At 44.1% G+C, this 27,327-nt stretch overlaps 1 protein-coding gene across 5 annotated transcripts in view; it reads left to right on the top strand.

Moving 5' to 3' along the window:
- The first annotated feature begins 307 nt into the window (after positions 1-307).
- SPECC1L (sperm antigen with calponin homology and coiled-coil domains 1 like) overlaps positions 308-27,327 on the top strand; it is a 122,856-nt gene continuing 95,836 nt past the window's right edge. For 2 of the 5 annotated variants that reach the window (XM_089653235.1, XM_089653232.1), the window contains exon 1: positions 308-443. The gene's annotated coding sequence lies outside the window, so the exon portion shown is untranslated. Of the gene's footprint in view, positions 448-27,327 lie in introns of all 5 variants that reach the window. The other 3 variants (XM_089653237.1, XM_089653233.1, XM_089653234.1) reach the window with 3 other exon arrangements.

Raw genomic sequence — 27,327 nt, 5'->3', positions numbered from 1 at the left:
GTACAGCACTGAGCAAACTGTTGGCGCGATATAAATCCTGTATAATAATAATGTCCAGGTAATATAGAGTATGTCAGAAAACAGTTCTTTCTTGAAGTTTACAATACACAAACTCATAGACTCCGAGGACTCGTCTGTTGCCTTGGAGACGACGAACACTCCACAGTCCACACACACTACTACAACTACTCAAGCACGGGACTCCGCTATATACAGCAGCTTCTGTGGGAAGGTATGGCACAGCAGCGCATGCGTAATGATCATATCACGGCTACACCGTAGGCGGGGCAACTGTACGGCGGCTGGAGATTGGCACGCATGCGTGTTGAGATTCTCGCCGATCTGTCCGCTCGGAGCCCGTGAGCTCCGGAACCGGAAGTTTTCCCGGGATCTTCCCGACTTGGAGCCCAGCTGTCGCCTCGGGAATAGAAGAGATGTACAATGTAGGTATGGTGTGTGCAGGGCTTGTGTCATAGGGGGCAGTGTGTGTTCTCAGTGATGCCGGATAGAGGAACCATGTCCTGATGTGTGTGTACATATGTGGGCTGTGCTCCATCATAGCATGTAGTAAGAGCCATCACCTTCCCTGGCAGTGCCCCCTCCATCTCCTGTGCGATGTAGTTGGGATGGAGCACACATGCCAGGCTCTGCTGTCATCATTCCTCTCATGATTTATGTCCATGGCAGGAAGGACATCACTTTTTCTGTTTTATTGACTTGATCATGTCAATGTCTTATCCATCTGTGTGACTTCAGATTGATTTCATAGCACTGACATGGGCAGAATTTGGTCCTCTTTAAATTACATGATATAGTCTAACTGGTCAATATTGGAATCAACACCAAAATATACCCTGTCACCTTGTGCCGGAATGCAAAAATAGAAATAAACAAGAAATCCTGGCCATCTGTGTCAATGATGTGTGCCATGGCTCCATCCCATGACGTCACTTGTTCTGACTACTTTCTATTGAATGCTCCATAGTTTCTGCCCATGCTGTCTGCTCAGTCTAGTAGAGGAGTGAATACAGCTTCCACTGGGAGTTTGCTTCATCAGCCTTATGATCATTAAAGAAATAGTTTTTTTTTATTGGAAATTGATGTCTTTTGGTAAGTTGATGGAGCATACAATGCAATCTCTTCCAAAGAATAGGCGTAAGCTCTTCTAAAGTATAGACCGTAAGGCCACTTGCACACAGGTCCATCTTGTTGCAGTGCGTCCTTCCTGGTGTTTCAGTGTCGCCTGGGAGGAACAGGTGCAACTTCTGGATCCTGATGCTGGAAGGTTGCGGCTGGGCTGAAGGCTGCCCCGAGTGGTACGCTGGAAGGCTGCGGCTCGGCTGAAGGCTGCACCGAGTGGTGCGCTGGAAGGCTGCGGCTGAGCTGAAGGCTGCACCGAGTGGTGCGCTGGAAGGCTGCGGCTGAGCTGAAGGATGCACCGAGTGGTGCGCTGGAAGGCTTCGGCTGAGCTGAAGGATGCACCGAGTGGTGCGCTGGAAGGCTTCGGCTGAGCTGAAGGCTGCACCGAGTGGTGCGCTGGAAGGCTGCGGCTGAGCTGAAGGCTGCACCGAGTGGTGCGCTGGAAGGCTGCGGCTGGGCTGAAGGCTGCACCGAGTGGTACGCTGGAAGGCTGCGGCTGGGCTGAAGGCTGCACCGAGTGGTACGCTGGAAGGCTGCGGCTGGGCTGAAGGCTGCACCGAGTGGTACGCTGGAAGGCTGCAGCTGAAGGCTGTACCGACTGGTACGCTGGAAGGCTGCGGCTGAAGGCTGTACCGAGTGGTACGCTGGAAGGCTATGGCTGGGCTGAAGGCTGTACAAAGTGGTACTTGCATCTAAGTTGGCCGTAGATGGGTCAAATCCATGCTGAACCAGCCAAGTTTCAATCCATCTCTGGGCAGGCTGGTTGTACTGAGGTCAATCCATTGATCAACCTCACTACAACCAGTCTGTTGGATTTTTCTGCATGCAGCTTTAGCTTCCAGCAGTGATCCTTGTGTTCTGTGTGCAGGGAAGGCTTCCCATCAGCAGAATACAATAGCATTGCAGGAGGGATTCCCCCATCAACACTGACTGTGTTGATGGGGAAAACATGCGTTTTTCTTTCCTGCAACCACAGGTTGCCGGAAAGGAAATCAAATGATCTCTGGCTTGCCCTAAGGCCCTGTGTGTTCAGGGATGAAGGTCCGGAATGCAGGTCTGCGGGTGAGTAGGCAGCACTTTATTGCAGGAGAAACCTATGTCTCTTCTGCAACAGCATGCACTTATGTGCCTGTTCAGTCTTCTAATCAATGTACGCTGAGCTGCGCATGTGCAATGCTGGCACACTCTGCCTGTATCATTATAACTTACTCACAGGCACATGTGCAGAATGATGTCATCCTATCCCTGGCCAGTAAGTCCTCATGCGCACTGGACGTTTTTACAGCTGCTGCTTTTGGCTTCTGGTGTTTTTTTTCTACAGCCAGTAAACCCCCCAGCATGTTATCTGTGTGTTCATGCACACATAGGCTTTAATCAGTGTTTTCTGGGTGGAAAAAAATGCAGAACTAGTGGGTTTCAAGAAGAGTTTTTTTTTTAGCTGTAAAAATGCTGCAACACTGATAAAAGCTGAAAAATGCGGCTGTCCAGCGTTTTGGAGCCTGAAGATTTTGTGGGAGTAAAGCTTTGCTAAAAAACCCAAATGCTAAAAAACGCTTAAAGTGAATGCAAGAATGCTAAAAACTGCGAGAAAACGCACATTTTCATTGCAGCATTGTACAGCTAACGCTACTGGCATTTTTATAATATCCTGTGTGCATGAGGCCTAAAGAGGCCAAAATCCCAGCACCCACAAATAGCTTGGGGAGAAGATGACAGCAGCTGGTAGGAGGTGTAACTATTGCTCCTATCTCCTCTATGGAGTTGAGTATTTTAAATAGTTTTTCTCCATTTTAAATGCGATGGCAGCATTAGTTCTCATTTTTTTAAAACTTTTTTTCTCTTTTTTTTTTTTTCCACCTGGTGATCTGGCCAGTAAGTCTGTTATTTTTCAACTTCCTTTAGGGCTCGTTCACACCACAAAAATGCTCTCTGCCTACGTTTTTGCTTACAGTTCACACCACGCTCCATTTCAGTGCAGTTGCTATGACCCAGTACAGTTCTGTGCTGAAAAATGCAGCATGTTTACTTTTTTTTTTTTTTCCCCCGCACCAGAAACTTACTGCACTAGTGTGAACTAGGGCCAGTGGAATACATGGAAAACACAGTGCATGCATTTTTGATGAAAAAAAAAAAAAACGCACTGGACTGCATCTGGTGTGAATTAGCCCTTAAAGCGATAGTAAACTGCAAAACATAAAAGCAAAGAAATCTGCAAGTTAAGAGCATAATGTGCTAGTATGCATTGCATGCTATTAAAGACTTACTTGAACATGAGGCCCTCCAGTGGAGTGCTGTCATGACTCCTAGGGGCTTCCATCCTCACCTGGTACTCCTTCTGGGTTTGTGGGCTGTGGCCGTTTGACTGGCTGAGCCGCGATGACGTCACTCCCACACATGCGTGCGGGAGGATCGGCTGTGACACGACTCTCTCAATGGACGTCCATTGAGAGCGCAGTGTGCATGTGCTAGTGACAACACCAGCGCTGCAAAAGTAAATATCTCTTAAACAGTGCACATTTAGGAGATATCTACTGTACCTACAGCAGGGGTGTCAAACTGGCGGCCCTCCAACTGTTGCGAAACTACAAATCCCATCATGTTTCTGCCTTTCAGAGTCATGCTTATAACTGTTAATCTTGCAATGCCTCATGGGACTTGTAGTTTGGCAACAGCTGGAGGGCCGCCAGTTTGACACCCGTGATCTACAGGAAAGCCTTACTATAGGCTTATCTGTAGGTATAAAAAAAAAGTCACTTTGCTATCACTTTAACAGAACAAGCTGTCCAGCAAAAATGAGGGTTCAGACAAACCATTTGATATAGACAAGGGTGTTTACAATGGTCAGCTTTTAATATTTTATGCAAATACCTTAATTCCAAAAGGAACAAAACTGTTACTGTAACTGCTTATAAACTGTGAGCTGGAGTACATCTACAGATCAACATCCACAGATTGACAATGTTGCTGTCCAAAGGTGTCTCCATTGCATCGCCATCCAAAGTGGAGACATTCTAAGACAATGACGTGTTTCTGGCTAGATTACTAGGTGACAACAGTAAAGGGCAAAAAGAAAACAAATGCAGCTGCCACATCTAAGGATTGGTAAGCTGCAATATATTACATTTTTATTTTTTGGTTATTCTTGCATTCATTCTACAGCAGTGCAATAGTATGTTTTAGCGAAAGGAGATCTGAAAGAAGGAAGACTGGTTTAAGTGTATCTAAACCCAGGAACAAAACTCTATTGCAACCTGCCAGTATTCACATATGGTGGATGAATTCATTTTTTTCAGTCTTTTCCTCTAGTTTTACCTGGTGATCCTGCCACTTTTCTGTCCAATTTCTGTTCACTCACTGTTCTGTATCTGGAGGAGCAGTGTTGTCACCCCAAGTTTCCGTTCACTCACTGTTCTGTATTTGGAGGAGCAGTGTTGTCACCCCCAGTTTCCGTTCACTCACTGTTCTGTATTTGGAGGAGCAGTGTTGTCACCCCCAGTTTCCGTTCGCTCTCTGTTCTGTATCTGGAGGAGCAGTGTTGTCACCCCCAGTTTCCGTTCGCTCACTGTTCTGTATTTGGAGGAGCAGTGTTGTCACCCCCAGTTTTCGTTCACTCTCTGTTTTGTATCTGGAGGAGCAGTGTTGTCACCCCCAGTTTTCGTTCACTCTCTGTTTTGTATCTGGAGGAGCAGTGTTGTCACCCCCAGTTTCCGTTCACTCACTGTTCTGTATTTGGAGGAGCAGTGTTGTCACCCCCAGTTTCCGTTCGCTCTCTGTTCTGTATCTGGAGGAGCAGTGTTGTCACCCCCAGTTTCCGTTCGCTCTCTGTTCTGTATCTGGAGGAGCAGTGTTGTCACCCCCAGTTTCCGTTCGCTCTCTGTTTTGTATCTGGAGGAGCAGTGTTGTCACCCCCAGTTTTCGTTAGCTCTCTGTTCTGTATCTGGAGGAGCAGTGTTGTCACCCCCAGTTTCCGTTCACTCTCTGTTTTGTATCTGGAGGAGCAGTGTTGTCACCCCCAGTTTCCGTTCACTCTCTGTTTTGTATCTGGAGGAGCAGTGTTGTCACCCCCAGTTTCCGTTCGCTCTCTGTTCTGTATCTGGAGGAGCAGTGTTGTCACCCCCAGTTTCCATTCGCTCTCTGTTCTGTATCTGGAGGAGCAGTGTTGTCACCCCCAGTTTTCGTTCGCTCTCTGTTCTGTATCGGGAGGAGCAGTGTTGTCACCCCCAGTTTCCGTTCGCTCTCTGTTCTGTATCTGGAGGAGCAGTGTTGTCACCCCCCAGTTTCCGTTCGCTCACTGTTCTGTATCTGGAGGAGCAGTGTTGTCACCCCCAGTTTCCGTTCGCTCACTGTTCTGTATCTGGAAGAGCAGTGTTGTCACCCCCAGTTTCCGTTCGCTCTCTGTTCTGTATCTGGAGGAGCAGTGTTGTCACCCCCCAGTTTCCGTTCGCTCACTGTTCTGTATCTGGAAGAGCAGTGTTGTCACCCCCAGTTTCCGTTCGCTCACTGTTCTGTATCTGGAGGAGCAGTGTTGTCACCCCCCAGTTTCCGTTCGCTCACTGTTCTGTATCTGGAGGAGCAGTGTTGTCGCCCCCAGTTTCCGTTCGCTCACTGTTCTGTATCTGGAGGAGCAGTGTTGTCACCCTGATCAGAAAGTGTGCTAAGCTCGACATACACATATAGATTGTGAAGCCTGGTTGGAAGAATCTCTCTTTGCCGTCTTGCTGTGGCACCCACAGCTGTCAGAATATCCAGAAGGTTCAAACCTCCATACAGACTTGTGGCCCGGGTAAACCATGCAGGAGCCCTGATGCACTCACGTTTGCAGTGCTTTGTGGTCTTCCATAATGTAATAACTGCACTTTTTTATTGCATTTATTTTAATAAATTCTTTGCAAAGGTGGACTATGCCTTTTAAGATCTTGGAAATATTCAGTCCGTTTGTTATATGGAAGGATAGCTATGGTTTGCCATGAATTTGTCTCAGAACATCATTTTCATAGGTTAGGAATGCATTTTGTAAAATGCATTTTATTAGCTTTGCTACCTTCTATCTTGTTGATGATGTGGTTCCCTTTTGTATTGTGATAAATAATGACCCGAAGTGCAAACAAAGCTAAGATGTAAATGTGGTTTTTTTGTTTGTTTTGTTCCCAGTGATCAGTGTGTGGTGTCTCGGATTCTGGAGACATGGTGCTATTATACAGGTCTTTATTGCAGGCGCAGTCCTCTGTGATTTTGGCAAGCTTTGTTGAGATGGGGGCTGGAAGGTTTCAAATGCTTTGTTAGGGTGGGGGGTGGGATGTCAGGTGGAGCTTGTAACATTTGATGCAGACAGCAACATTAGGGGCACACAGAGCAAATGTATGATGGATTGTTAGTATTGAGCTGAGCAACTCTGTATACCATTTCACCCCCAACGTCAGGGGGTACCCAGAGGTATTAGAACCATGTGCTGAGCTGCCTCCTGTAGGAAACACTGCAACCTCCTTCCGTGTCACTTCTGTGGTTCCAGAGATGGTGGAGTCATTCACATGTGTGTTCAGGATTGACAACGATTCCCTGCAGTAGCAAAAGAAGTGAGAGGCTGACAGCAAAGGCCATTCACATGTAATCAGAATCGCACCAATTACCTGTGGAAGATTTACACCCCATGCACACTTGTGCGACTTTGGACATCAAAGTTGCATGAAAAATTGTATGCCATGTTTTCCAATGATAGCCATTCATATAAGTAGTTCATGCACTACTTTGGTCCGACTTTCATGAAACTTGAGGGCCATAAACTTAATTGTTAACCCTCAAAAGTTGCATAAAAGTCATTCCTGAATGACATGCAACAGTGGGTTCGACTTTGAAGTCACATCCAAGTGGCACCCATCCAAAGTTGCACTCCAAAGTCAGGTGACTTTGAAGTCGTACAAGTGTGAATGGAGGCTTACCCAGGACACAAAAAGTGATCATCCACAGGTAATTGTTGAATGTCTGATTACATGTGATTGGTCACGAATGGCTGTCAACCCCTTGTTGCTTTATATGGGGCTGCTTGCAGGTAACTCCTCTAAGCAGCCCAGAGAAAATTGTAGTTGGCCCCAAACACGTAGTCAATGAGACCTGTATTGCCACACATTGATTGTACACAAGGTCTTCTCTACCAGGTGGCTTTTATGATTATTTATTTATTTATTTTTTGTAATTTAGTATCCGCATTCTCTGGAAAAGAGATTTTAAGCCAGCCATACATGGATTGATGGACAGTTCACACTATGCCCCGAGCTCTGTGCGGAGTGATTTCAAGCCCATTTATTTGAATAGGCTGAAGTCTCACCGCACCATAAGTAGTGCATGCAATACTTTTGAAACACACAGCAACTGTATCGCATGGTACATTCTACCATGCAATTTGGTGCGGGCAATCTTTAAACTGACCCCCACAGCAGAACGCTAGGGCATTGTATATGGAATGCGGTGCGGGAAGCTGCACGTGACCGTGGGCTTTCCCGCATCACATTCTAGTGTGAACGAGCCCTGGAATTTGGCCAATTCAGCAGGGACCAGCCAAATTTCGGTCCATGTATAGGCAGGGAGGTCGTACAGAAGTAGATCTTCTGATTGACTTCTGTACAACCACCCTGTTGAAATTTCTCCACTTAATCAGCACAGCAGGCTATAGTCAGCAAGGTTGATGAGTGTATTCTGAAGTTGGGGAAGATTCCCCCATTAACTTGGGTGATTTTATTTATTTTTTAACCTGCTGGTTGAACAAAAAAACTTGACTCATCTATGACTAGCCTTCATATTCAGCATTGATTTCTATTTGTGTCATATCAGGGTATTTTTACTACTTAATCTCGCCTAGAGGGAAGACAAAATGACCCGCTTTATCCTCATAGTGTAGCTGTGGAATCTGTATTTAGTGTAATGGTATTTTGTCTGTGAAATGACTTCGCTACATTCCAGCATGGAGCCAGAATTCTAACCTCAGACAGTTAATTGGGGGAGGAGAGAGCTCAGCTAACAAATAGATCTCATTTCAAATCATTTGTCCCACAGCTCCCAAAGTGAAATAGATATGACTCTTTTGTAGGAATGAATTCACGTTTATGGATCAGAGGACCTCCATCATTTTGGTACATGTTCCCTATGCTCTGTACACCGTGGAATATTGAAATTCTTTTTGTCTTCTTATGTAGACAATGACTGATGGAAGAAGGGTGTAGGAGGTTATTCAGTCATCCAGCTGTAGACAACACTTTGGTCACAGGTAGCTTGATGGGTGGCCCAGGAGCACCTCAGATTCACAATATCTAAGATACAAAAATTGCATGTATGATTTCTCATAGAGATAAAGATTGACAGAAGCACAGGCTCTCATGGTGATCACAATCTTCATAAAAAGGGGGGAGGAGATCTGGATTCTTTAACACAGATTAACGATTTCCTCCAGTACTTGAGGAACTGCAAGGGGTTTATGGTTTTCCAGCAGGAAGACAGTACGTTGCTTTTTCAAATGTACTAGAGCCCATATATATGTAGACTTGTGTTGCTTTCTAAGGGAAAACTGTTCACTCAAAAGAATGGAACTCCAACTTATAAATATTTTTTTATAACATTGTATGCAAATTTACTTTAACGCTATAAGCCATGTTAGGTTGGCATGACAAGCAAGCAAAACAAACATCCTCCTGCACTCGAGGTGGATGTTTCCACAATGGAGGACCTGAGGGCTTTGACCAGTTGGGGCTAGGCAAGACTTTGCAGCCCCTAATGACTGGGGAAGCCCCAAAAGAACACTGGAAAAACAAAAGCAGAGGGTGCACCAGCCTTGTGCCTTCAAAAATCTTTTTATTGAAATAAAACAGATGTGTACTCACAAACGGCACCTAGAGCGGGTAAAATAAGTATTGAACACGTCACCATTTTTCTAGGTAAATATATGTATAAAGGTGTTATTGACAAGTTCAGGAATTAGGTTATGTGTAATAAAATGGAATGACTCAGGGAAACCGTATTGAACACATGAAGAAAGGGAGGTGCAAAAAAGGCATGGAAAGCCAAGACACCAGTTGAAATCTATCACTGATTAGAAAGCAACCCTGTCCCTTGTCAGTACAAATTAATATCAGCTGGATCTGTCTCAACTGATGGCCTATAAAAAGGTGTCTTGTTACTAAGGTGTCACACCAGAAATATCTCAAAGTGGGTCAAAGCAAAGAGCTCCCTCAAGATCTTCGCAACCTTATTGCTGCAAAACATACTAATGGCATTGCTTACAGAGGGATTTCTAAACTTCTGAATGTTCCAGTGCGCACTGTTAGGGCCATAATCAGGAAGTAAAGAGAACATAATTTCACCATAAACTGGCCACGACGAGGAGTGAAAAATTTTTTTTGCCGAAGAGTTGTCCAAGAACCACTTGTGGAGAGCTTCAGAAAGACCTGGAATTAGCAGGTACAATTGTTTCAAAGAAAACAATAAGTAATGCACTCAACCGCCATGGCCTGTATGCATGCTCACCATGCAAGATTCCACTGCTGAAGCTTGTTTAAAGTTTGCTGCAAAACATTTAGATAATCCTGTGAAGTACTGGGAGAATATAGTCTGGTCAGATGAGACCAAAATTGAACTCTGGATGCTATAACACACACCATGTTTGGAGGTCAAATAGCACTGCACATCACCCCAAAAACACCATCCCAACCCAAAGCCAAGGAAACTCAATTGGTTTAAAAAAAAAAAAAACTTAGGCTGCTAAAATGGCCCAGCTAATCGCCTGACTTGAATCCAATAAAAAATCTATGGAAAGAACTAAAGATCAGAGTTCATAGAAGAGGCTCACGGAACCTTCAAGATATGAAGATTGTATGGAAGAATATGCCAAAATCATACCTGAGCAATGCATGCGACTAGTTTCTCCATTCAGGAGGCATCTTGAAGCTGTTATTACAACAAAGGATTTTGTACAACGTATTAAAATAATTTCAGTTAGTGTGTTAAAAATATTTTTGTGTCATTCTATTACATGTAACTTAATTTCTGAACTTATTTGTTTTGCTTTCTTTATATGTATGGATTGCATGGGTTGTTACCGACATGTGGTGAAAATTTCATGTCAATGGCACCTTTAGAAATATATTTACCAAGAACAACTGTGATGGGCTCAGTACTTATTTTACTCGTATCCAGCGCATCAATATCCACAGTGGTCCGCACACTCTGGTCCACTGCACCAGCCACGGCATAAGGAGGGTACTTCCAATGTCTGACACATTTTAAGAGTAGGTACCCTCTTTTTCATGTGCTGTTTGTGAGTAGAAATCTGTTTTATTTCTTAATTAAAAAGTTTTCTTAACCGCTTCCGCAGAAATACTGCTACAGGGCGGCACAGGTGTGCAAAATCACGTGTGTTTGTGTGTGTGTGTGTGTGTGTGTGATTTTGCAGTTTCAGGTTGGGGGCACGCCGCCATTCGCGGCCTCAGCTGTCAATCACCGGGTCCTGTCTGGTGATCACCCGGCGATCTCCAAGGATTTCCGACGGGGAGAGTCCTGTATGTAAACCATACAGATCTCTCCCCTGTCAGCTCCTGCATAGCAGAGCCATACAAAGTAGTGTGCTTACAGTGTAAAGCGCCCACAGAGTAAAACCTCACACAGTTAGCCCTTTGATCGCCCCTCATGTTAATCCCTTCCTGCCCAGTGCCATACAGTGTCAGTGCTTTTTATTAGCACTGATCACTAGCACTGTATTGGTGTCAGTGACATTAAGTCAGTTCCCCCCAGTGTCAGAATGCCTGCCGCAGTCCTGCTATAAGTTGCTGATCGCTGCCATTACTAGTAAAAAAAATAAAAAAAATTCCAGTGTATATATACCAACATTTGTAAACGCTATATCTTTCACATAAACCTATTAATTTACACGTATTGGGATTTTTTTTAGCAAAGACATGTAGCAGAATACGTTTTGGCCTACATTTTTTACAAAATTTGCTTAAATTATTTTTACTGGACATGTTTATTAGCAAAAATCTAGTTTTGTTTTCAAAATTTTCGGTCTTTTTTTGTTTATAGCGCACAGGTGATCAAATACCACCAAAAGAAAGCTCTATTTGCGGGAAAAAGAAGATGTAAATTTCATTTGGGTGCAGCGTTGCATGACCGTGCAATTGTCAGTTAAAATAATGCAGCGCCATAACGAAAAAAATGGCCTGTCAGGAAGGGGGTTATTCCTCAGGAGGGCAAGTGGCTAAGGTAATGTGCAAGGCTGGCGCACCCTTTCTTTTTGTTTTCCTGGTATGACAAGCCAACAAGTGCCATAGTAGTGGCTAATTGAGTGTGCGCATGTGTGTGTGGGAAGAGTTAAATTTGTTTTTTTTTTTTGTTTGTTTTTTAAGTTTACAGTTACATTTATTGAATACTCTGGGCAACCAGAACTGTCTAATACCAGTTTGTTTCTGCCAGGCAGGAATTGCACCTACACAGTAACAATTAACACTTTTCAGCTGACGTCCTTGTAAAGCCCAGATTGAGAGCTTGTATTGTTTTATTTGCATCCCCTGAGGGTAGAGCCTGATGTGAATGTGCGTTATGTAAAGTGCTGCGTAAATGGTTGATGCCATATAAATATCTTAGTAGTAATTATGAAAGTAATTGTGTGTTTGTATAGAGATGACATATTGTGCAGTGCACTGAAGAGTACTTAGAGCCATTCCCATTGGGGTCACCTGCTCCCATTTCCCTGAAACATTTGGACAATTTGGGTAAAGCCTATTTACTGAATTTGTTTTTGTTTTTTTGGAGACATAGGAGACTGCCCAGGGGACACCACCACAAACACAGGAAAAATGTATGAACTCCTTTCTGATCATTTCCTAGGTGGTATTTGAACTGCTGACCTAGATCTATAAAGCAAGGGTGTTAACCATTTATTGGTTGTTTAGATCTGCTAGTACAGAGTAAAGGCGGCCATAGATTTTCGATTTTCTTGCCGAATTATCGGCCAATATTCATACCGTTAGTGGGGAAAAATGTTGGCCGTTAATTTTAAGAGATTTTGAAAATCGTCCAAGGTGGAAAATCCTGGGACGATTTGTTAGATCGGACGATTTTCGCAGTAATTTAAGGTCAAATCAGCCGTTCTTCTGCTGATTTGACAATAAATTGACTATGAAGAAAAAGAAGAAATAGAAGAGAGAGATTTTGCAGGAGAAGAAGAAATAGAATATCAAGAAGAAGAATAGAAGAAAAGAGGAGAAGATGAAATAGATTTTGCAGAAGACGGAGAAGAAAAAAAGTTGCAACATTGTATTTGTATGCATTTCGGATACAGATGTTTCTATTCAAGTACAAATAGATACAATGTTGTTTCTCTTCTTCTGCATAATCTATTTCTTCTGTCAAATATGCTCGATGCAGGGACACCGCTATTATATTAATTGATGGCCGTGGACGGGACTAAAACCCGCCGACTTTTTTTTTTAATTAGTGGCAACGTCAGCCGTCTGAACGACCGATTTACGACTTTTAAAAAAAAAACGGCCGATTGTCCCCACGTCTATGGCCTGCTTAAGGGTCTGTTCACACCATAGAAACAAAGTCCAGATGCGTTCCGGATGTGTTTCCACATGTGCGTTTTTGATGCATTCCGGTGCCTTTTTGATGCTTTCCAGTTCATTCCCCCCCCCCCCCCCCCTCTTTATCTTTACTTTAAGTAGGGACATGCATTCCAGTGCGTTTTTGATGCTTTCCAGTTAATTCCCCTCCCCCCTCCTTTTTTTCTTCAATTTAAATAGAGACATGCATTCCAGTGTTTTTTTTAATGCATTTTACCGCATTTCAGTGTAGTTTTGTGCAGGAAGAATGCAGCATGTTCTACTTTTTTTTTCTGCACTTGGAACACACTGGAACTGCAAGCACTGATGTGAACTATGGCATTGACAACCATATAACTTATTTTCTCTACGTTTTTGGATGCAGAAAAAAAAGCAACTGAAACACATGTAGTGTGAACTGGCCCTTAAGCTGGCTATACATGGAATACATTTCAGCTGGTTCCTGATTAAGGCCCAGTTCACACTACATGCGTTCAGTGTTTTTTTTTTTGTTTTCTTTCATGCAGGCAGGAGGGTGTGTTTAGCTGAGAGAACTCCTCCTGAAGACTCCTGGGATGTATGACATAATTTGCCTAGGCATGGAAACCAGGAAATAATTGAAGAAATTAAAAAAAAAAAAAGTATATATGATATATTTTCTCATCTATTTACTAATGCGAACAGCATTATTCAGTGTTGATTGAGAGAGCGAAGTTCTACTTTTAACCTCATGCCGACATCTCTTGAAAGAAACATCAAAGGAGACTGTCAGCCAAACAGTACCAGCATCCATCAGATGCAGCCACTTTTTGGGTGTTTGACAGCTGGTTGGGCTGGATGTCCTAATGCCATAGCCATAGCAGGAGATTCGTCCATCCATGCTGTGTAGAGTAAATGGAGGAATTGATTAGATGTAGGTTGAACAGAGACAATCTACATGTGTATGGCCAGGCTGGTATGTTTTTCTGTTCAGCTTGCTAGCTGAATGAAAGAATCTAACAGATTTCTCCATCAACATTGTATAGTGCAGAGGGCCAAATCCCCTGCTGGGCTATTGTATTCTAGGAACTGCTGGTGGTTACTGTCAGAATATCTGAACTGTAGCTGATTGACTGGAAGGGAGGAGGCCAACAAGGACACTGGAGGCTAATTCTGTCATGTACACCAGGAACCAGCCGAAATGTGAGGAGTATGTGGCCAGCTTAAAGCGGATCATCACCCTCCTCTACCACTTCCCTCCACTTAACCCCTCCTCCTCTACTCAGCAGGTATCGCACTGTTTATTTTATTTTTTATTTACCAATTTCTTTAGGGAAACAAAAAAAAAAAGTCTGGCCCCGTCTCCCCAAGCTACATGCATGGGAAGGCAGGGCCAGACTTTTTAAAAAATGGCCTTCGGCAAATGATGTGCACATTGCCTGCTGTGCCTCACCGGTTATATGTGTGACATATCTCAGGAGGCATAGGCTTCCATAAAGGAAAGTGGCGGACCTATCAGCATGTCATCGGGACTCGGGAGGCCCGCCCACTGAACATAGAAAAGTGACAGAGCAGAAAAAGACTGAGCTTGAGAGGATCTCAGTGGGACAACGCTAGATCTGCTGGATGGGTGAGTATCTGAAATTTGAAGATACCACTTTAAAGCAGAGTTCCACTCCCCCTGTCAAAAAATAAATCCGCAAACTACAACAACTGTAGCTGCTTACCTGTCCCTCGGTCCCGTGGTGTGTCCCTCGCAGCCCGTTTCACCTGCCGTCCTGTATTCCAGGAGGCTGCCATCTTCAGTGTGGGCACCCGGCTGTGATAGCTTGCGGCTTCACAGTCGGGTACCCACTGTGCATGCGCGAGTAGCGCTGCGCTTCATGAATGGTCCTGTAGTCTTCTGGGACCTGTCACGTGTCCCGAAAGACTACAGGGAGGGAGGGAGGACACCTTCCGCTTTCGATCTCCTAGGCCAGGGGTAGGCAACCTGTGGCTCTCTAGCTGTTGTGGAACTACATTTCCCATGATGCATTGCAAAGATTACAAAACTGACAGTTACAGTTATGACTTGCAGAGGCATGATGGAACTTGTAGTCCTGTGGCTCTCAGGTTGCCTACCCCTGGCCTAGGCAATCGGACCGGGAGTGGGAGCGGGTACCTGTCAAATTCGGGTACCCGCTCCCCCCCGCTCCCCAAAGATGCCAATCCTTAATGGGGAGCAGTCCTTAAAGTGGAACTTCCCCTTTTGGGTGGAGCTCTGCTTTAAGTGAGCAGGGCTATTAAAAAAAAAAAACACAAAAAAAAACAGATCCGCTTTAAGGTTACACTTTTTTTTTTTTTTTTTTTTGCAGAAGTCTGATTTTTTTTTTTTTTTTTCCTGGTTTTGTAATATAAATGTTTTGTAGTGCACAGGAATAGATGTCAGGTTTAAAAGAAACATGACAAAAGTCATCAGAAGCGTAAATGTGTTTAATAGCTGCATGTGAGCCATTTGTACATGTTAATCGGCAGTTGTGTGTGAAGGCATTGCGGATGCTGGGGTTTATTTTTGATTGAGGTGTGCCTATTATTGTATAAAGCCCTAAGTGAACATGTTCTGTATGCAGGTCTGTGACTTGCTGTACACAATAATCCCTCTGTTGTGTCTTTTGTCATTTATTACTGCCAATGTTTTCCTAGCTCTTTGAAGTGGCTTGTGGAGAACAAACCTCCCCCTCGCAGTCTTATGTCGGGCACATTTCCTATGGCTCAATCCCCTGTGGACACCTACTTGCACTTAGGAAAATCAGGCTCTCCTCCCCCCCCACAGTGCACAGATCAGCAGACAGATGTGTGTGATGTTGACTTCCAGCGCATAAACACGTATGGACAGCTGTGTTGTACAATCACAAGGATGTCGCCTGTTCGCCCAGCAGGTGACTTGACAACTCCCGATTTTTTCTTTTTAAAGCACGTACCTATGTATTTTATCGCTTTGTCTCTATTCTTCTGCTTTTTAGTGTAACACAATGCAGCAAATAGTTGGCTATGATTCCATCCCTTGTTTGTGTTCTGGTGTGCTTTGTCTATTGGAATTTTTTCATGCGTATCTGTTCCTTTATTGTGTGCGTGCAAAGAGGAGGCTTGTTTGAGCCGTTTACATCTATACCCCATGTTACTGTTCTAGCCCATGTCCAGCCACAACTGTTTGTTCTGCATAGCATGAGGGAGGTTCTAGCCTCTATCAGGTTTGTCTTGCTGTTTGCGCCCCTGTTGATTGGATTTTCCTTCACTTCCTGTTCTGTCCGACACCTGTACAGGGAATGAGGGGAAATCTCCCCAGTAAGGATACAGATCGTAACACAAATCTGACAAAGACTCTCACCTTTCCCCGCTCTTTTAAAATTATTTTATTTCTGCCTGTATTCCAGTTGGCTAGATATCCTCTTGCTTCCTCTTCTGAAATCTCCCAGATGGGGATACAAATGACAATTAAAACCCAACGAAGTTGTTTCCCAATTTATTAAAAAAAAATTTTGGTTGGAGTTTGACTTTTTTTTTTTTACAGGACACGATCCGGTGCCTGCTATGTCCTGTAAAGGATAGGAACTAAACCCTCCTATCCTTTACAGCCAAGGAAGCTGCCATTTTAGCTTTAGAATCCCTGTCGGTGCACTTGTCATTTTTTTCTCTCTTCCCAGATACATACTTGTCTTGCAGCCTCTGTGGTTGGATTAACTTTCCACTGCCAGTCTTTAGTGTGCTAGTCATGTCTGCTTAGTAGGTTCTCTTAGATTTCTACGAGGCTTTCCCTTAACCACTTCCTGTCCATCCCATGTACATAAACCGCCGGACAGGAGCAGTGCCGAAGCGGGTGCCCGTTTATAAATGGCCCCCACATTCACTGCCTGTGCGTGCTCCCTGGGAGCACGCAGCACCACGATCCGGTGCCCGATGTGTCCTGTAAAGCAGGGCTTAAAATTTAAAATCCTGAGCTACTAGCCAGGCCTTAGAGTTACTCGCCACCAACAAACACACACAAACAGAGACACCTGTATACACACACAGACACACACGCACAGAGACACATGTACACACACACACACATACAGACACGTATACACACACAGTCACGTACAGAAATGCATACACACAGATACATGTACATACACAGAAATACACACACACACACACACATGTACATACTCACATGTACACACGCACACAGACACATGTACACACACATGTACATACACGCAGACAAATGTACAGATACACACAGCCACATGTACAATTGTACATGCATACACACACAAACCCCTATAAAAAGTTGCAGTACTTTGTTGTTCACTCACAGATCCGGGTACTACACTCTAGGGGAAGGCAGAGAGCACAGCACACACTCCATGCTTTGCATTCGCTGCACTCAGCTATTGAGCAGTCTGACGGCTCCCAGTGCCAATGACAGATCTGGTCTGAGCTCCGAGCCTGCTCAGCAAGACGGCCCTGGGGGGACACACTTGCCCCCACCTTAATTTCCACTCGCCATTGGTGAGCAGGCAAGTGGAAATGTCAAGCCCTGCTGTAAAGGATAGGAACTAAACCCTCCTATCCTTTACAGCCAAGGAAGCTGCCATCTTCACTTCTGTTTGATCTTCAATTGCCATGATGCTGCACATGTGATCAATTATGACACCAGCCATGCGATGGTTTGACAGTTTGATTGAGACTACACGTAACTGGGGCAGTTAGGGCCCTTTCACATGGGCAGATCGTCCTGCAAGGTATCTGTCCGCTGAGCAGGTGGATGACAGGTCCGTATCCACTCCGCTTGTGCAAAGCAGACACAGATGCAGCCCGCTGTTCTCTATAGGGTGGTCGGATGTAAATGGACCGCCTGTCCATTTTACATCTGACTGTCATCTGATCTGCTAGACAGATGTGGAACAGATCCCCATCCTTCTGCTTTTAGCAGATTGGATCAGATCAGATGCAGGTGGGTGTAAACTAACACATGTTCATTTACATTCACCTCCCCATAGAGAACAATGGGTGGTCCAATCGGGTCCAATTGAAAAACGGACAGGAGGACCCGATCAGTCTGCCCATGTGAAAGGGCCTTTAGCATTCATGGACATGCCTTGAATACAACTGTTTTGGGAAACCATTATATCAATGAGTTTAGTTCCACATTTATTGATGATTGATGCAATGCATAAAATAACAAGGAAGCTAAAGCTTAACAGGGATGTTGAATTTGTATTGTACCTTTTAGCCCTGCTCAACCAGGGCTCACCTATCAAGCGGAAATGCTGCCGCTGGTTGCTTCCACACAGTGAAGGACTTTGTCCCCTATGTGATTGAAAAGAGAAAAAAAAGGTTTTTGGTTTTTTTTTAATTTTAAAAAAAATCAACTTACACTCAAGCACATGACATTTCCCCCCCCTCCCCCAAACCAAAAAAATAAGAATTTTGGCCCTCCCCTCACATATAGGCATGTACAACGTAAAAGCACACGCTGGGCACCTACGCATGAAAACGTTGATTGTGATACACATGTTTTATATCGCCGCGCATGCCAGAAGGAGAGCAATAATTCTTGCACCACACCTCCTCCATACGCTATACTGATGACCTGTAAGGGGCTTTAAACGTGTCGAATATAGAAAAAATAGGGTACTAAAATTCATTGCCATTTCACGAGCGCGCGCAAATTTAAGGTTTGACAAGTTGGATATCTATTTACTCGGTGTAACCTCATCTTTTATATTTTACAAAAAATAGGGTAATTTATTGCTTTTTTTTTTTGTGCCCTAAATTTTAACTTACTTGTATTTTGTACTGAAATTTTGCCGTAATATCGTGCTACACAAAACATTGGAACTAATTTAATCCCTGGACAGGTAGTTTTTTAAAAAATGTCCACACCCCTGTTAAAGGGTTCTCATTGTATTGTTTCCTCTGCATGAAATACCTGGTGACCTTGCCAATCCCCCTGCTTTCCTATTTTAAACTGACCACACTAGGCATGAGAGCATGTCCATCTCTGCATGGTCCGCTTTCTAGCTGTGCTGGGAGCTCCGCCTGCCTGTCCTCCAATGATCAGACTGTTGCTGACATATGGCAGGTGCTCTCTGCTCCTCTTTTGCATCGGCCCCCATAGCAAGCCATGTGCTATGGGTGCATGCGTGCGTGTTGCAAAACCAGGCTGTATGCGTTCATGGACCCATGGCTCCTGATGCTTCCTGAGTCTCCTGTGAGACCTAGAAGAGGGGAGAGAAGAGATGTAACCGGGCACAGCGCTGGATTGATAGAGGACTTGGGTAAGTGTTTTGGGAAGGGCACAGCAAGTGGTAAAATCGTTTTTTCATCTTAATGTAGGGAATGCGTAAAGGTACAAACACATTTTCGCTTTAGAATCACTGTCGGTGTATTTGTCATTTTTTTCTCTCTTCCCAAATGCATACTTGTCTTGCAGCCTCTGTGGTTGCATTTACAATCCACTGCCAGTCTTTAGTTTGGGCTGTCTCTTAACCACTTCCTGTCCAGCCCATGTACATAAACAGCCGGATGGGAGCAGTGCCAAAGTGGACGGGCTGTTTTATAAACGGCCCCCGCATTCACTGCCTGTGTGCGCTCCCTGGGATCGCTGTACGGGGCCTCCCCTGTGTGAGGTCCTGATTCATGTGATCACTGATTGGCCAATCAGTGATCACATGAACAGTAGTAAACAAGATGTCACTTCCTGAAATCGTTGCTTACCACTTGTGAAATCTGTGAATGATCACAGAGGCACATGGTACAAGGCTATTCACAACAGCCTTGTACCATGTGACAAGCTGTGACCAATCGCAGCTCTCATAGTATTTCTCAATGGCTGCAAGAATGCTGCCAGAGAGAAGGAGAAATTATTGCTTTTACAGCCTTTATGGGTGTTTGAATCTTAGCCGATCTCTGCTTAACCAGCCGAGATTCAAACCATCTAAGGCCAGCTTAATATACACAGAATTGTGTAGATAGGAATTAGTTATAGTAGTTTACATGGCAGCTTGATTTACCATAGGTGTGCCATCAAGGAGGTGAAAGAGAGAGGTGAGGTATCCCTGGTCAGGGATTTTTTTTTTCAGCTGTTACGCAGTTCTGGTACCTCCAGCAGCAGGTGCTGGGGTGTGCTGGAGAGTCTGTTTATACTTGCTGCTAAGGGATCTGTTGTTGCTGGAGGGGATCTATTTTTGAATGAAGTCTACTGTCACTGTGGGGCTGTGTTGCTTGGGGGGCCTTATCTTTCTGGGGGTGGCATTTTTTTTCTGGGATGAAACTAATGTTGAGGGAGGGTGTCTATTATGGCTGCTGGAGGGTTTAGAGATTTGATGTTGCTACCAGGGGTCTATTGTTGCCAGGAGGTCTGTTGTTGCTGGTTGCAGGGGATCTATTTTACTTCTTTATCTTTCCAAATTACTTCGCACAACAATATGATCCTTGGTTCTGTACACTCTAAAAGGGGTAGTACTGGGAGTTGGGTAAGGGGTAGAACCAAGGGATGATGCTTGAAGGTGGGTAGGGAGCAGAGACGGGTGACTCAGAAGGGCGAGTTCCTGCACTATTTCTCTGTTCCTGGTATGTATTATGGAGTTGGTGGTGGGGGACTTTGCAGAGACCAGATAACCTGCATGTATATGCAGTCCAGTGTGAGCAACAAACACATGTCGCAGAGTCCAAAGTTTTATTGATAAAATTGGGTCTCAGTAGAAAAAAGTAAACAGGTTTCATGGGCCAAGTGTCAGTGCCCAGGAATTTTGACTGTGCCTAAAGTTAAACTAAAGGCAAACATTTTTACTTTTGATATGCACATGTGACGGTTTGCATGCATTTTTCATGCTGTTTTTATGGCTGCCGTATGCATGAAATTCGCACAGGAAGTGCATGACCCTTCTTTTTTTTTTTTTTTTTTTTTTACACACCACAACAAAACGCATGGTAACAAAGTACCATATTAGTTTTGGCACTCACAAATTAGCAAGGTATGTTGGTGTGTTGTTGAAAGGAGAAAAAACTGCTGTATTGTTAGTGTTTTTAAATTTGCTACTTCATCTAATACTCCCCTCCCCCAGAATGACAATGCTGCTTTCCAAAAGTGCCCCCTGTGCTCCTTCGTCCAGAGTGTAGGCACTCTAATACAGAAAGGGTGTTACTGGCCAGATCACCAGGTGAAAACAGATGTGGTGACTGCATTAGTTATCTTTTTTTTAGCCTTTTTTTTTTCCTCTCCAAGGATTGGTAAGCTACAATATATTACATTTTGGGTTTAAAACCACTTTAATTTGTAGTAAATTTAATGTAGAACTATAGGCAAAACTTTTTGTTTGTTTTGGATAGAGTAATATAGGGTTATAACCCCTGTCAGTTTTTTTCCCCATTGGGAGATTTCCCTTCACTTGCTGTCCCATGGCCAAATCAAGAAATGAAAAGAAGTCCTGGCAAAGTCAGGGAATCGCTGGTTGTCACCAAGGTAACCAGAACTAGTGTTCCCCTTGACCCTAGGTTCACATCTGTGCGAGTGGTGCTGCAGCGGATCTGCACAAAAATCCGTGCAGCTGCACCACCCGCACAGAGAAATGCGGATCTGCGGGCGTGTGCCATTAATTCTAATGGTACGCCGCCCGCACTGGAAAACGCAACTGTACTGGAAACCGAGGTTCTCGTGTGGGCCTTCTTCCCTGTGTGGCACGGGAGTACATTCAAATGAATGACCCGCATGGCTGCATATATGTGAACCAGGGGTAAGAATATCTCTAACTGTTCTGGGGACAACCCAAAACATAGGATTTTCTTTTAGGCTCCATGCACACTGGGCGTTTTAATAACGCTGGTAAGCTTTACATAGCTCATTAGCTTTGTAAAGTTGCGTTAAAAACATGAGTTTTTCAGCGTTTTTGTATTAGTGTTTAGCGGCTTTTTTGCATTTTCCATGTTTTCGAGGTTTTGTTTTTTTTTTCACCAAAAAATCTAATTTTTTTTTTTTGGTTAAAAAAAAATCCAAAAACACTAGAGCGTTTTTACAGCTAAAAAAATTCCTCTAGAAAGCCACTGGTCCTGGGTTTTTTTTCTAGTCAGAAAACGTTGATTATAGTCTGTGTGCATGGATACATAGGATAACATGCTGGGGGGTTTACTGGCTGTAGAAAAAAAATTTAAAATGCCAAAAACAGCAGCTGTAAGCCCTCATGCACTCTGGACATTTTTACAGCTGCTGTGTTTGGCTTTTGATGTTTTTTCTAGAGCCAGTAAACCCCCCAGCATGTTATCCTATGTGCCAATGCACACACAGACTGTAATCAATGTGTTTTGGCTGGAAAAAAAGCCCAGGAATGGTGAGTTTCTAGAGGAGTTTTTTAACTGTAAATATGCTATAATGCTGAAAAACGCAGCAAAACGTGGTAAAATGCCGCAAGCCGTTTTTTTTGACCGAAAAAAAAAATATATTTTTTCGGGTCTAAAAAATGCAAAGGTGGGAAAATGCTGCTAAACGCTAATTTCTAAAATGCTAAAACCTCACGTTTTTGACATGATGTCAAGTGAGCATGAGGGCTTAAAATATCCAGTGTGCATGAGGACGTACATTGACTTTTGATGATAACAGTAAACAGGACAAGTAGAGAGGGTGAATCTCCCAAACAGCGACAGAGGTAGCAGAAAGAAAATAAGAACATGTTGGGGTCTCATCCATCTCGCCTCTAGGTATACTTTAACATTTATCAAAGTATGCATTTTTTATCTTTCTTACAATTACTGTCCATAACACAATACTTGAGAGAGGCCGTAATAAATCCCTAGCATCTTAGGTTGGTAATTGGATGGTGTCTTTCAACATATAGTTTACGACTTCTGTTATCAAAGAAAACATCTTCTTGTGTACTTCTTGTGTGTTTGTTTTAATGGCTTTGTGTGGGTTTTGTTCAGCTAGAATTTCTGCACTGCAACTACATCAAGAAAATAGCTGCGAAGCAGGTAAGTAAAAAGGGAAGAGAAAGGGTCACCTTCCCCCTTGGTCATCCAGAGCGTTCCCCTTCTTCTCTGTCTTTGGGAGGATAGCCCAGAAGGATAATGGTCTTTGGGTTGTAGGGCAGTGGTGTTATACAATCACATTAGAGTGTTCTGCAATCTTTGAGTGGATTTTATATATACTGTTTTAGCTCTCAGTCGTTTTGTACGTGAGTCAGGTAGCTTGAATTTCATTGTCTCCATCTTGCAGGTTCACTGTCAATATATTCCATTTTACAAATGTGGTTTAGTTCCATTATCCAGTATCTGCCTGATTGTAAAAAACTATTTGTTCTAGAACTTGCAGCATTTATTATCTGTATGAGTAGAAATTATTTGTATTATTAAAATTAATGTAATAAAAAAGAAAAGGGCTGGGTTTTCTGCATCGTTGCTAAATTCACTCATAATTTTGGATAATAGGCATCCAGAATGATTTAATTTGTTTCAATTTGTATATGCAAACCCAAAATCTGTGTTTTAGTATGTTTGACATCATGCCCCACTGTATACAATTTTTATTTATTTTTTTTTAATCTGATGCAAAGTTTTTGACATGGAAATTCTGTCAGTAACAGCACTGCTTGTTGTAGGCTGTCAACTCTAAGCCTCTGTCTCACAATAAGCAGCAGAATTTTCAGCCTGCCGTGCAAGCTACTTGGCCATTGGACTCAATAACAGGTCTGCATATGTCCTCTGAAGGAGGACATATGGCAGGCTGACAACGCTGCTTCTAAACTGCAAGGCAGCGGCTTAGGGTTGTCAGCCTTCAACAGGAAGGACTGTTACTGTTCGAATGTCCAGGTGAGAAACTTGGCAACAGATTTTCACACAATAATTTAAGAAACATACACTGTGTATATTGTAGAAGACTTTGGACATCAAATTTGGGACCCTGATAGAGTTATCTAAACCTTTAAAAGAGAAATTTGGGAATCCCAAAAAAAAAAAAAAAAATTATACTCGCCTAGATGGCTGAAGCACCGATTCCAGCTGCAGCTGTCCCCCACTGCCTCTAAGACTGAGAACTGAGCGATCAAATACAGCTGAACACTCCGCTCTTGGTTCTTAACCTATAGAAAGCTGGTGACTATCTGTCCCCGACTCTCTTCTCTGCCCCGCCCCTCTAGCACTCACTGGAGCTCTGGGCTGTGGAGAGGGCGAGAGGGGCTCTCAACAGATCTCTAATAGGCTTAGCCAGCTGCTGGTCCAGGCTCCTGGGCGGATCCCGACCATATGGTCAGGATTTTTTCTTATCCTGGGCTGGATCTGTGACGGCAGCCGACAGTGGGATTTAGCCGGCTGTCGGCTGAAGACAGGTCACATTAGTGAATAACTAACTGCATCCTGTGCCCCACAGAAGAAGTTTAGCCAAAAAAGTTTTGGCTATACTTCTCCTTTTAAAAGGAATTCCCATCCTTCAGCGTTTATAAATTGATGTGCTTATGTATTGCCTACATTCTTCCATTTCTGGTAGGTTTTGGGGTATAATCTTGGGTAAAAAGATTGGTTTTATAGGATAGGAAAGAACAGTGATGACCAGGATGTTGTTGACTTATTAGTGTGAAAATTGTTCCATTATTATTATACAGTGTTTATATAGCGCCAAAAGGTTTGCTCAGCGTTGTACATTAAAGTGGGGGGACAGTACATGAGACAATACAGTAACAATACAAGGGGTTCGAGGGCCCTGCTCTTTTGAGCTTACAATCTAGGAGGGAGGGGGCAGAGGTACAGGAGGAAGTGGCAGTGGGGGATGGAGTGGTAGGAGGAGTGGAGGAGAACGGCTGTTAGGTGAGGGTGGAGTAGGCTTCCCTGAAGAGAAGGGTTTTCAGGGTGCGCCTGAAGGTGAGGAGGGTAGGTGACAGTCTGATGGATTGGGGTAGGGAGTTCCAGAGGATGGGGGAAGTCCTGGAGAAGTCCTGCTCGGGCGTGGGAGGAGGAGACCAGGTAGCTAGAGAGTAGGAGGTCTTGTGAGGAGCGAAGGGAACGGGTAGGGTGGTATTTGGGTATCAGGTCAGTGAGGTAGTTTCGGGCAGCGTTATGAATGGCTTTGTATGTCATAGTTAGTAATTTGAATTTATTGCGTTGGGCAATCAGGAGCCAGTGAAGGGATTGGCACAGGGGGGTGGCAGAAGTGGAGCGGTTGGTGAGGTGGATGAGTCTAGCCACTGAGTTCAGGATAGACTGGAGTGGGGATAGCGTGTGTTTGGGTAGGCCGGTGAGAAGGGAGTTGCAGTAGTCTAGGCGTGAGATAAGGGAGTGTACGAGTTGTTTAGTGGTGTCTGGGGTGAGGAACATCCGTATCTTGGAGATGTTGCGGAGGTGGAGCCTGCATGAATTTGATATTGATTGGACATGAGGTTGGAAGGAAAGGTTTGAGTCCAGGGTGACACCTAGGACTTTGGCGTGTGGGGTGGGCTTGATGGTGGCGTTGTTAGTCGTGATGGAGAGGATGGGGGGGTGCGGGCTGGGGGGAAAACTAGGAGCTTGGTTTTGGAAAGGTTTAACTTGAGGAAATGGATCGACTTCCAGCCTGATATGTCGTTTAGGAGGTGGGCGATGTGGGTGGAGAGCGAGGGGGTGAGGTGAGGGGTGGAGAGGTAAATTTGTGTGTCATCGGCATAGAGGTGATAGTTGAAGCCGTGGGAGTGTATCAGTTTTCCAAGGGAGGAGGTGTAGATGGAGAAGAGAAGGGGCCGGAGGACAGAGCCTTGGGGGACCCTAACAGAGAGGGGGAGAGAAGGGGAGGTGGTAGCGTTATAGGTAACGCTGCAGGAGCATTGGGATAGGTAAGAGGAGAACCAGGAGAGAGCAGAGTCCCTGATGCCAAGGGAGTGTAGTTTAGTAAGGAGGAGGGGGTGGTCGACTGTGTCAAAGGCCACGGAGAGGTTGAGGAGTAGGAGGACTGAGTAGTGGCCATTAGCTTTGGCGGTTAGCAGGTCGTTATGGATTTTAAGTAGGGCGGTTTCGGTGGAGTGTAGGGGACGGAAGCCAGACTGTAGTGGATCAAGGAGGTTGTTGTCAGTGAGGTGGGCGCTTAGGCGTTTGTAGACTAAACGCTCAAGAAGCTTGGAAGTGCATGGCAGCAGGGAGATGGGTCTAAGGTTGTTCAGGTCAGTGGGGTCCAGGGAGGATTTTTTGAGTATGGGGGTGAATTGACCTTCATGGGGCTTGTCTACCTTTTTGAATCTGGCCTCAGGAGACACCCCCAGAGAAATCTATGGGGCTGTAATGCTTGGGTTTAGCTAGGGGAGAGAGGACTGGCACTGGATGTAAACAGTCCCCAGAGGCATCAACCTTGGATTTTGATAAGTACATAGCTGTGGAGGGGAAGGATGGGATGAAGATCAATTAGGGGAGGGAAAAAGGGGGAAAAGGACAAGATTACTTTCTTCTAAAGCCTAAGTTTAGTCAAAGAGAGAGTATGCCTCCCCTTTGGCCCAGCTCCTCCCTTCTTAGAAGCCGTACTTCTGATACATTAAATTAAATGTGGTCTGCGAATGGAGGAGGAGCAGATGATTGAAAGGTCCGCTCCATACATTCCTTTATCACGTTTCAGTCATAGAAGGTGTAGTACCTGCTTCTATGAATGGAGGACCTGGGCAGAAAGGGCGGGTATAGTTAAGCACTCACAGGCTATTTTCTTTTGTTCACCCATGGGTTTTAACGAAAAAAATAGCTTGAATTCCTCCTGGAGCACTATCATGTTCCATTGGCTGGGAGCGAGGAGCATTCCCCCACCGGCAGAATACAATGATCACTGCTGGTGGCTATAGCTGCTGGCAGTGATTGGATGAAAAAAACCTGAAAGGCTGGTTGTGATGAAGTCGATAGATGGATTTACTTCAGTACAACCAGCCTGCTTACTGACGAATCGAAATTAAGATGGTTCCTGCTAAACCAGCCAAATTTCGATCCGTCTATGGCCGGTTAATGAGTACAGTAGGTTGTGTTTTTTTTTTGTATTTTTTTTTTTTATCTTTGAAGATCTTTGAGAATGAATAACTTTACATTAAAAGCAATCTAGTTTCTTTGCATATCTCATTCAAACCTGAGTGATTTTGTAGATTGAAGCTCAAAGCTTCAAAATGCTCAAAAGCCAAAATCCCAGGCTTGTAAACTGTGTATTTTCCCACATGAGTGCTCAGGCTCCCGTAGCTTCACTCTTAAAGTTCAAAAAGGTACATGAGCTACTTTTGAAGCAGAGTGGGATGTTTTTGGCCCCAATTACTTCAATGGGAGCGCATGCAAAAATGCCTGAAAAGTAGCATTTTAAAGCCTAAACAATTTTCTTCAACTTTTAGTAACTTGCTTTCCCTTGGCTATAAAAAAATGCTCAAGCCTAAATACACCTGAGAAAACACACTAAATGCACCGGAGAAAAACACTCAAAAATGGCTTGTACACAGATGTAAATGCAGCCACAAATTCACTGTTTCATTAAGCCTACAAATGAATGAGAAAAGAAAACCACCTCTTAGATACACAGATTATCTGCTTAGAGGCTTGCACAGGCTTTTACTTGTAGGTTTTATCTCACTTTTCCCCAAATCACATTGGCTTTCTAGTTTGCTTATAAGACACCATTGGTACCTGACCT

Source organism: Staurois parvus, unplaced genomic scaffold (genome assembly GCF_062004578.1).
Source record: "Staurois parvus isolate SC_StPar_1 unplaced genomic scaffold, SC_StPar_1.0 ptg000704l, whole genome shotgun sequence".
NCBI classification, from domain to species: domain Eukaryota; kingdom Metazoa; phylum Chordata; class Amphibia; order Anura; family Ranidae; genus Staurois; species Staurois parvus.
Note: the sequence above shows the minus strand (reverse complement) of the source record. Positions and strands in the feature narration are given on the sequence as shown.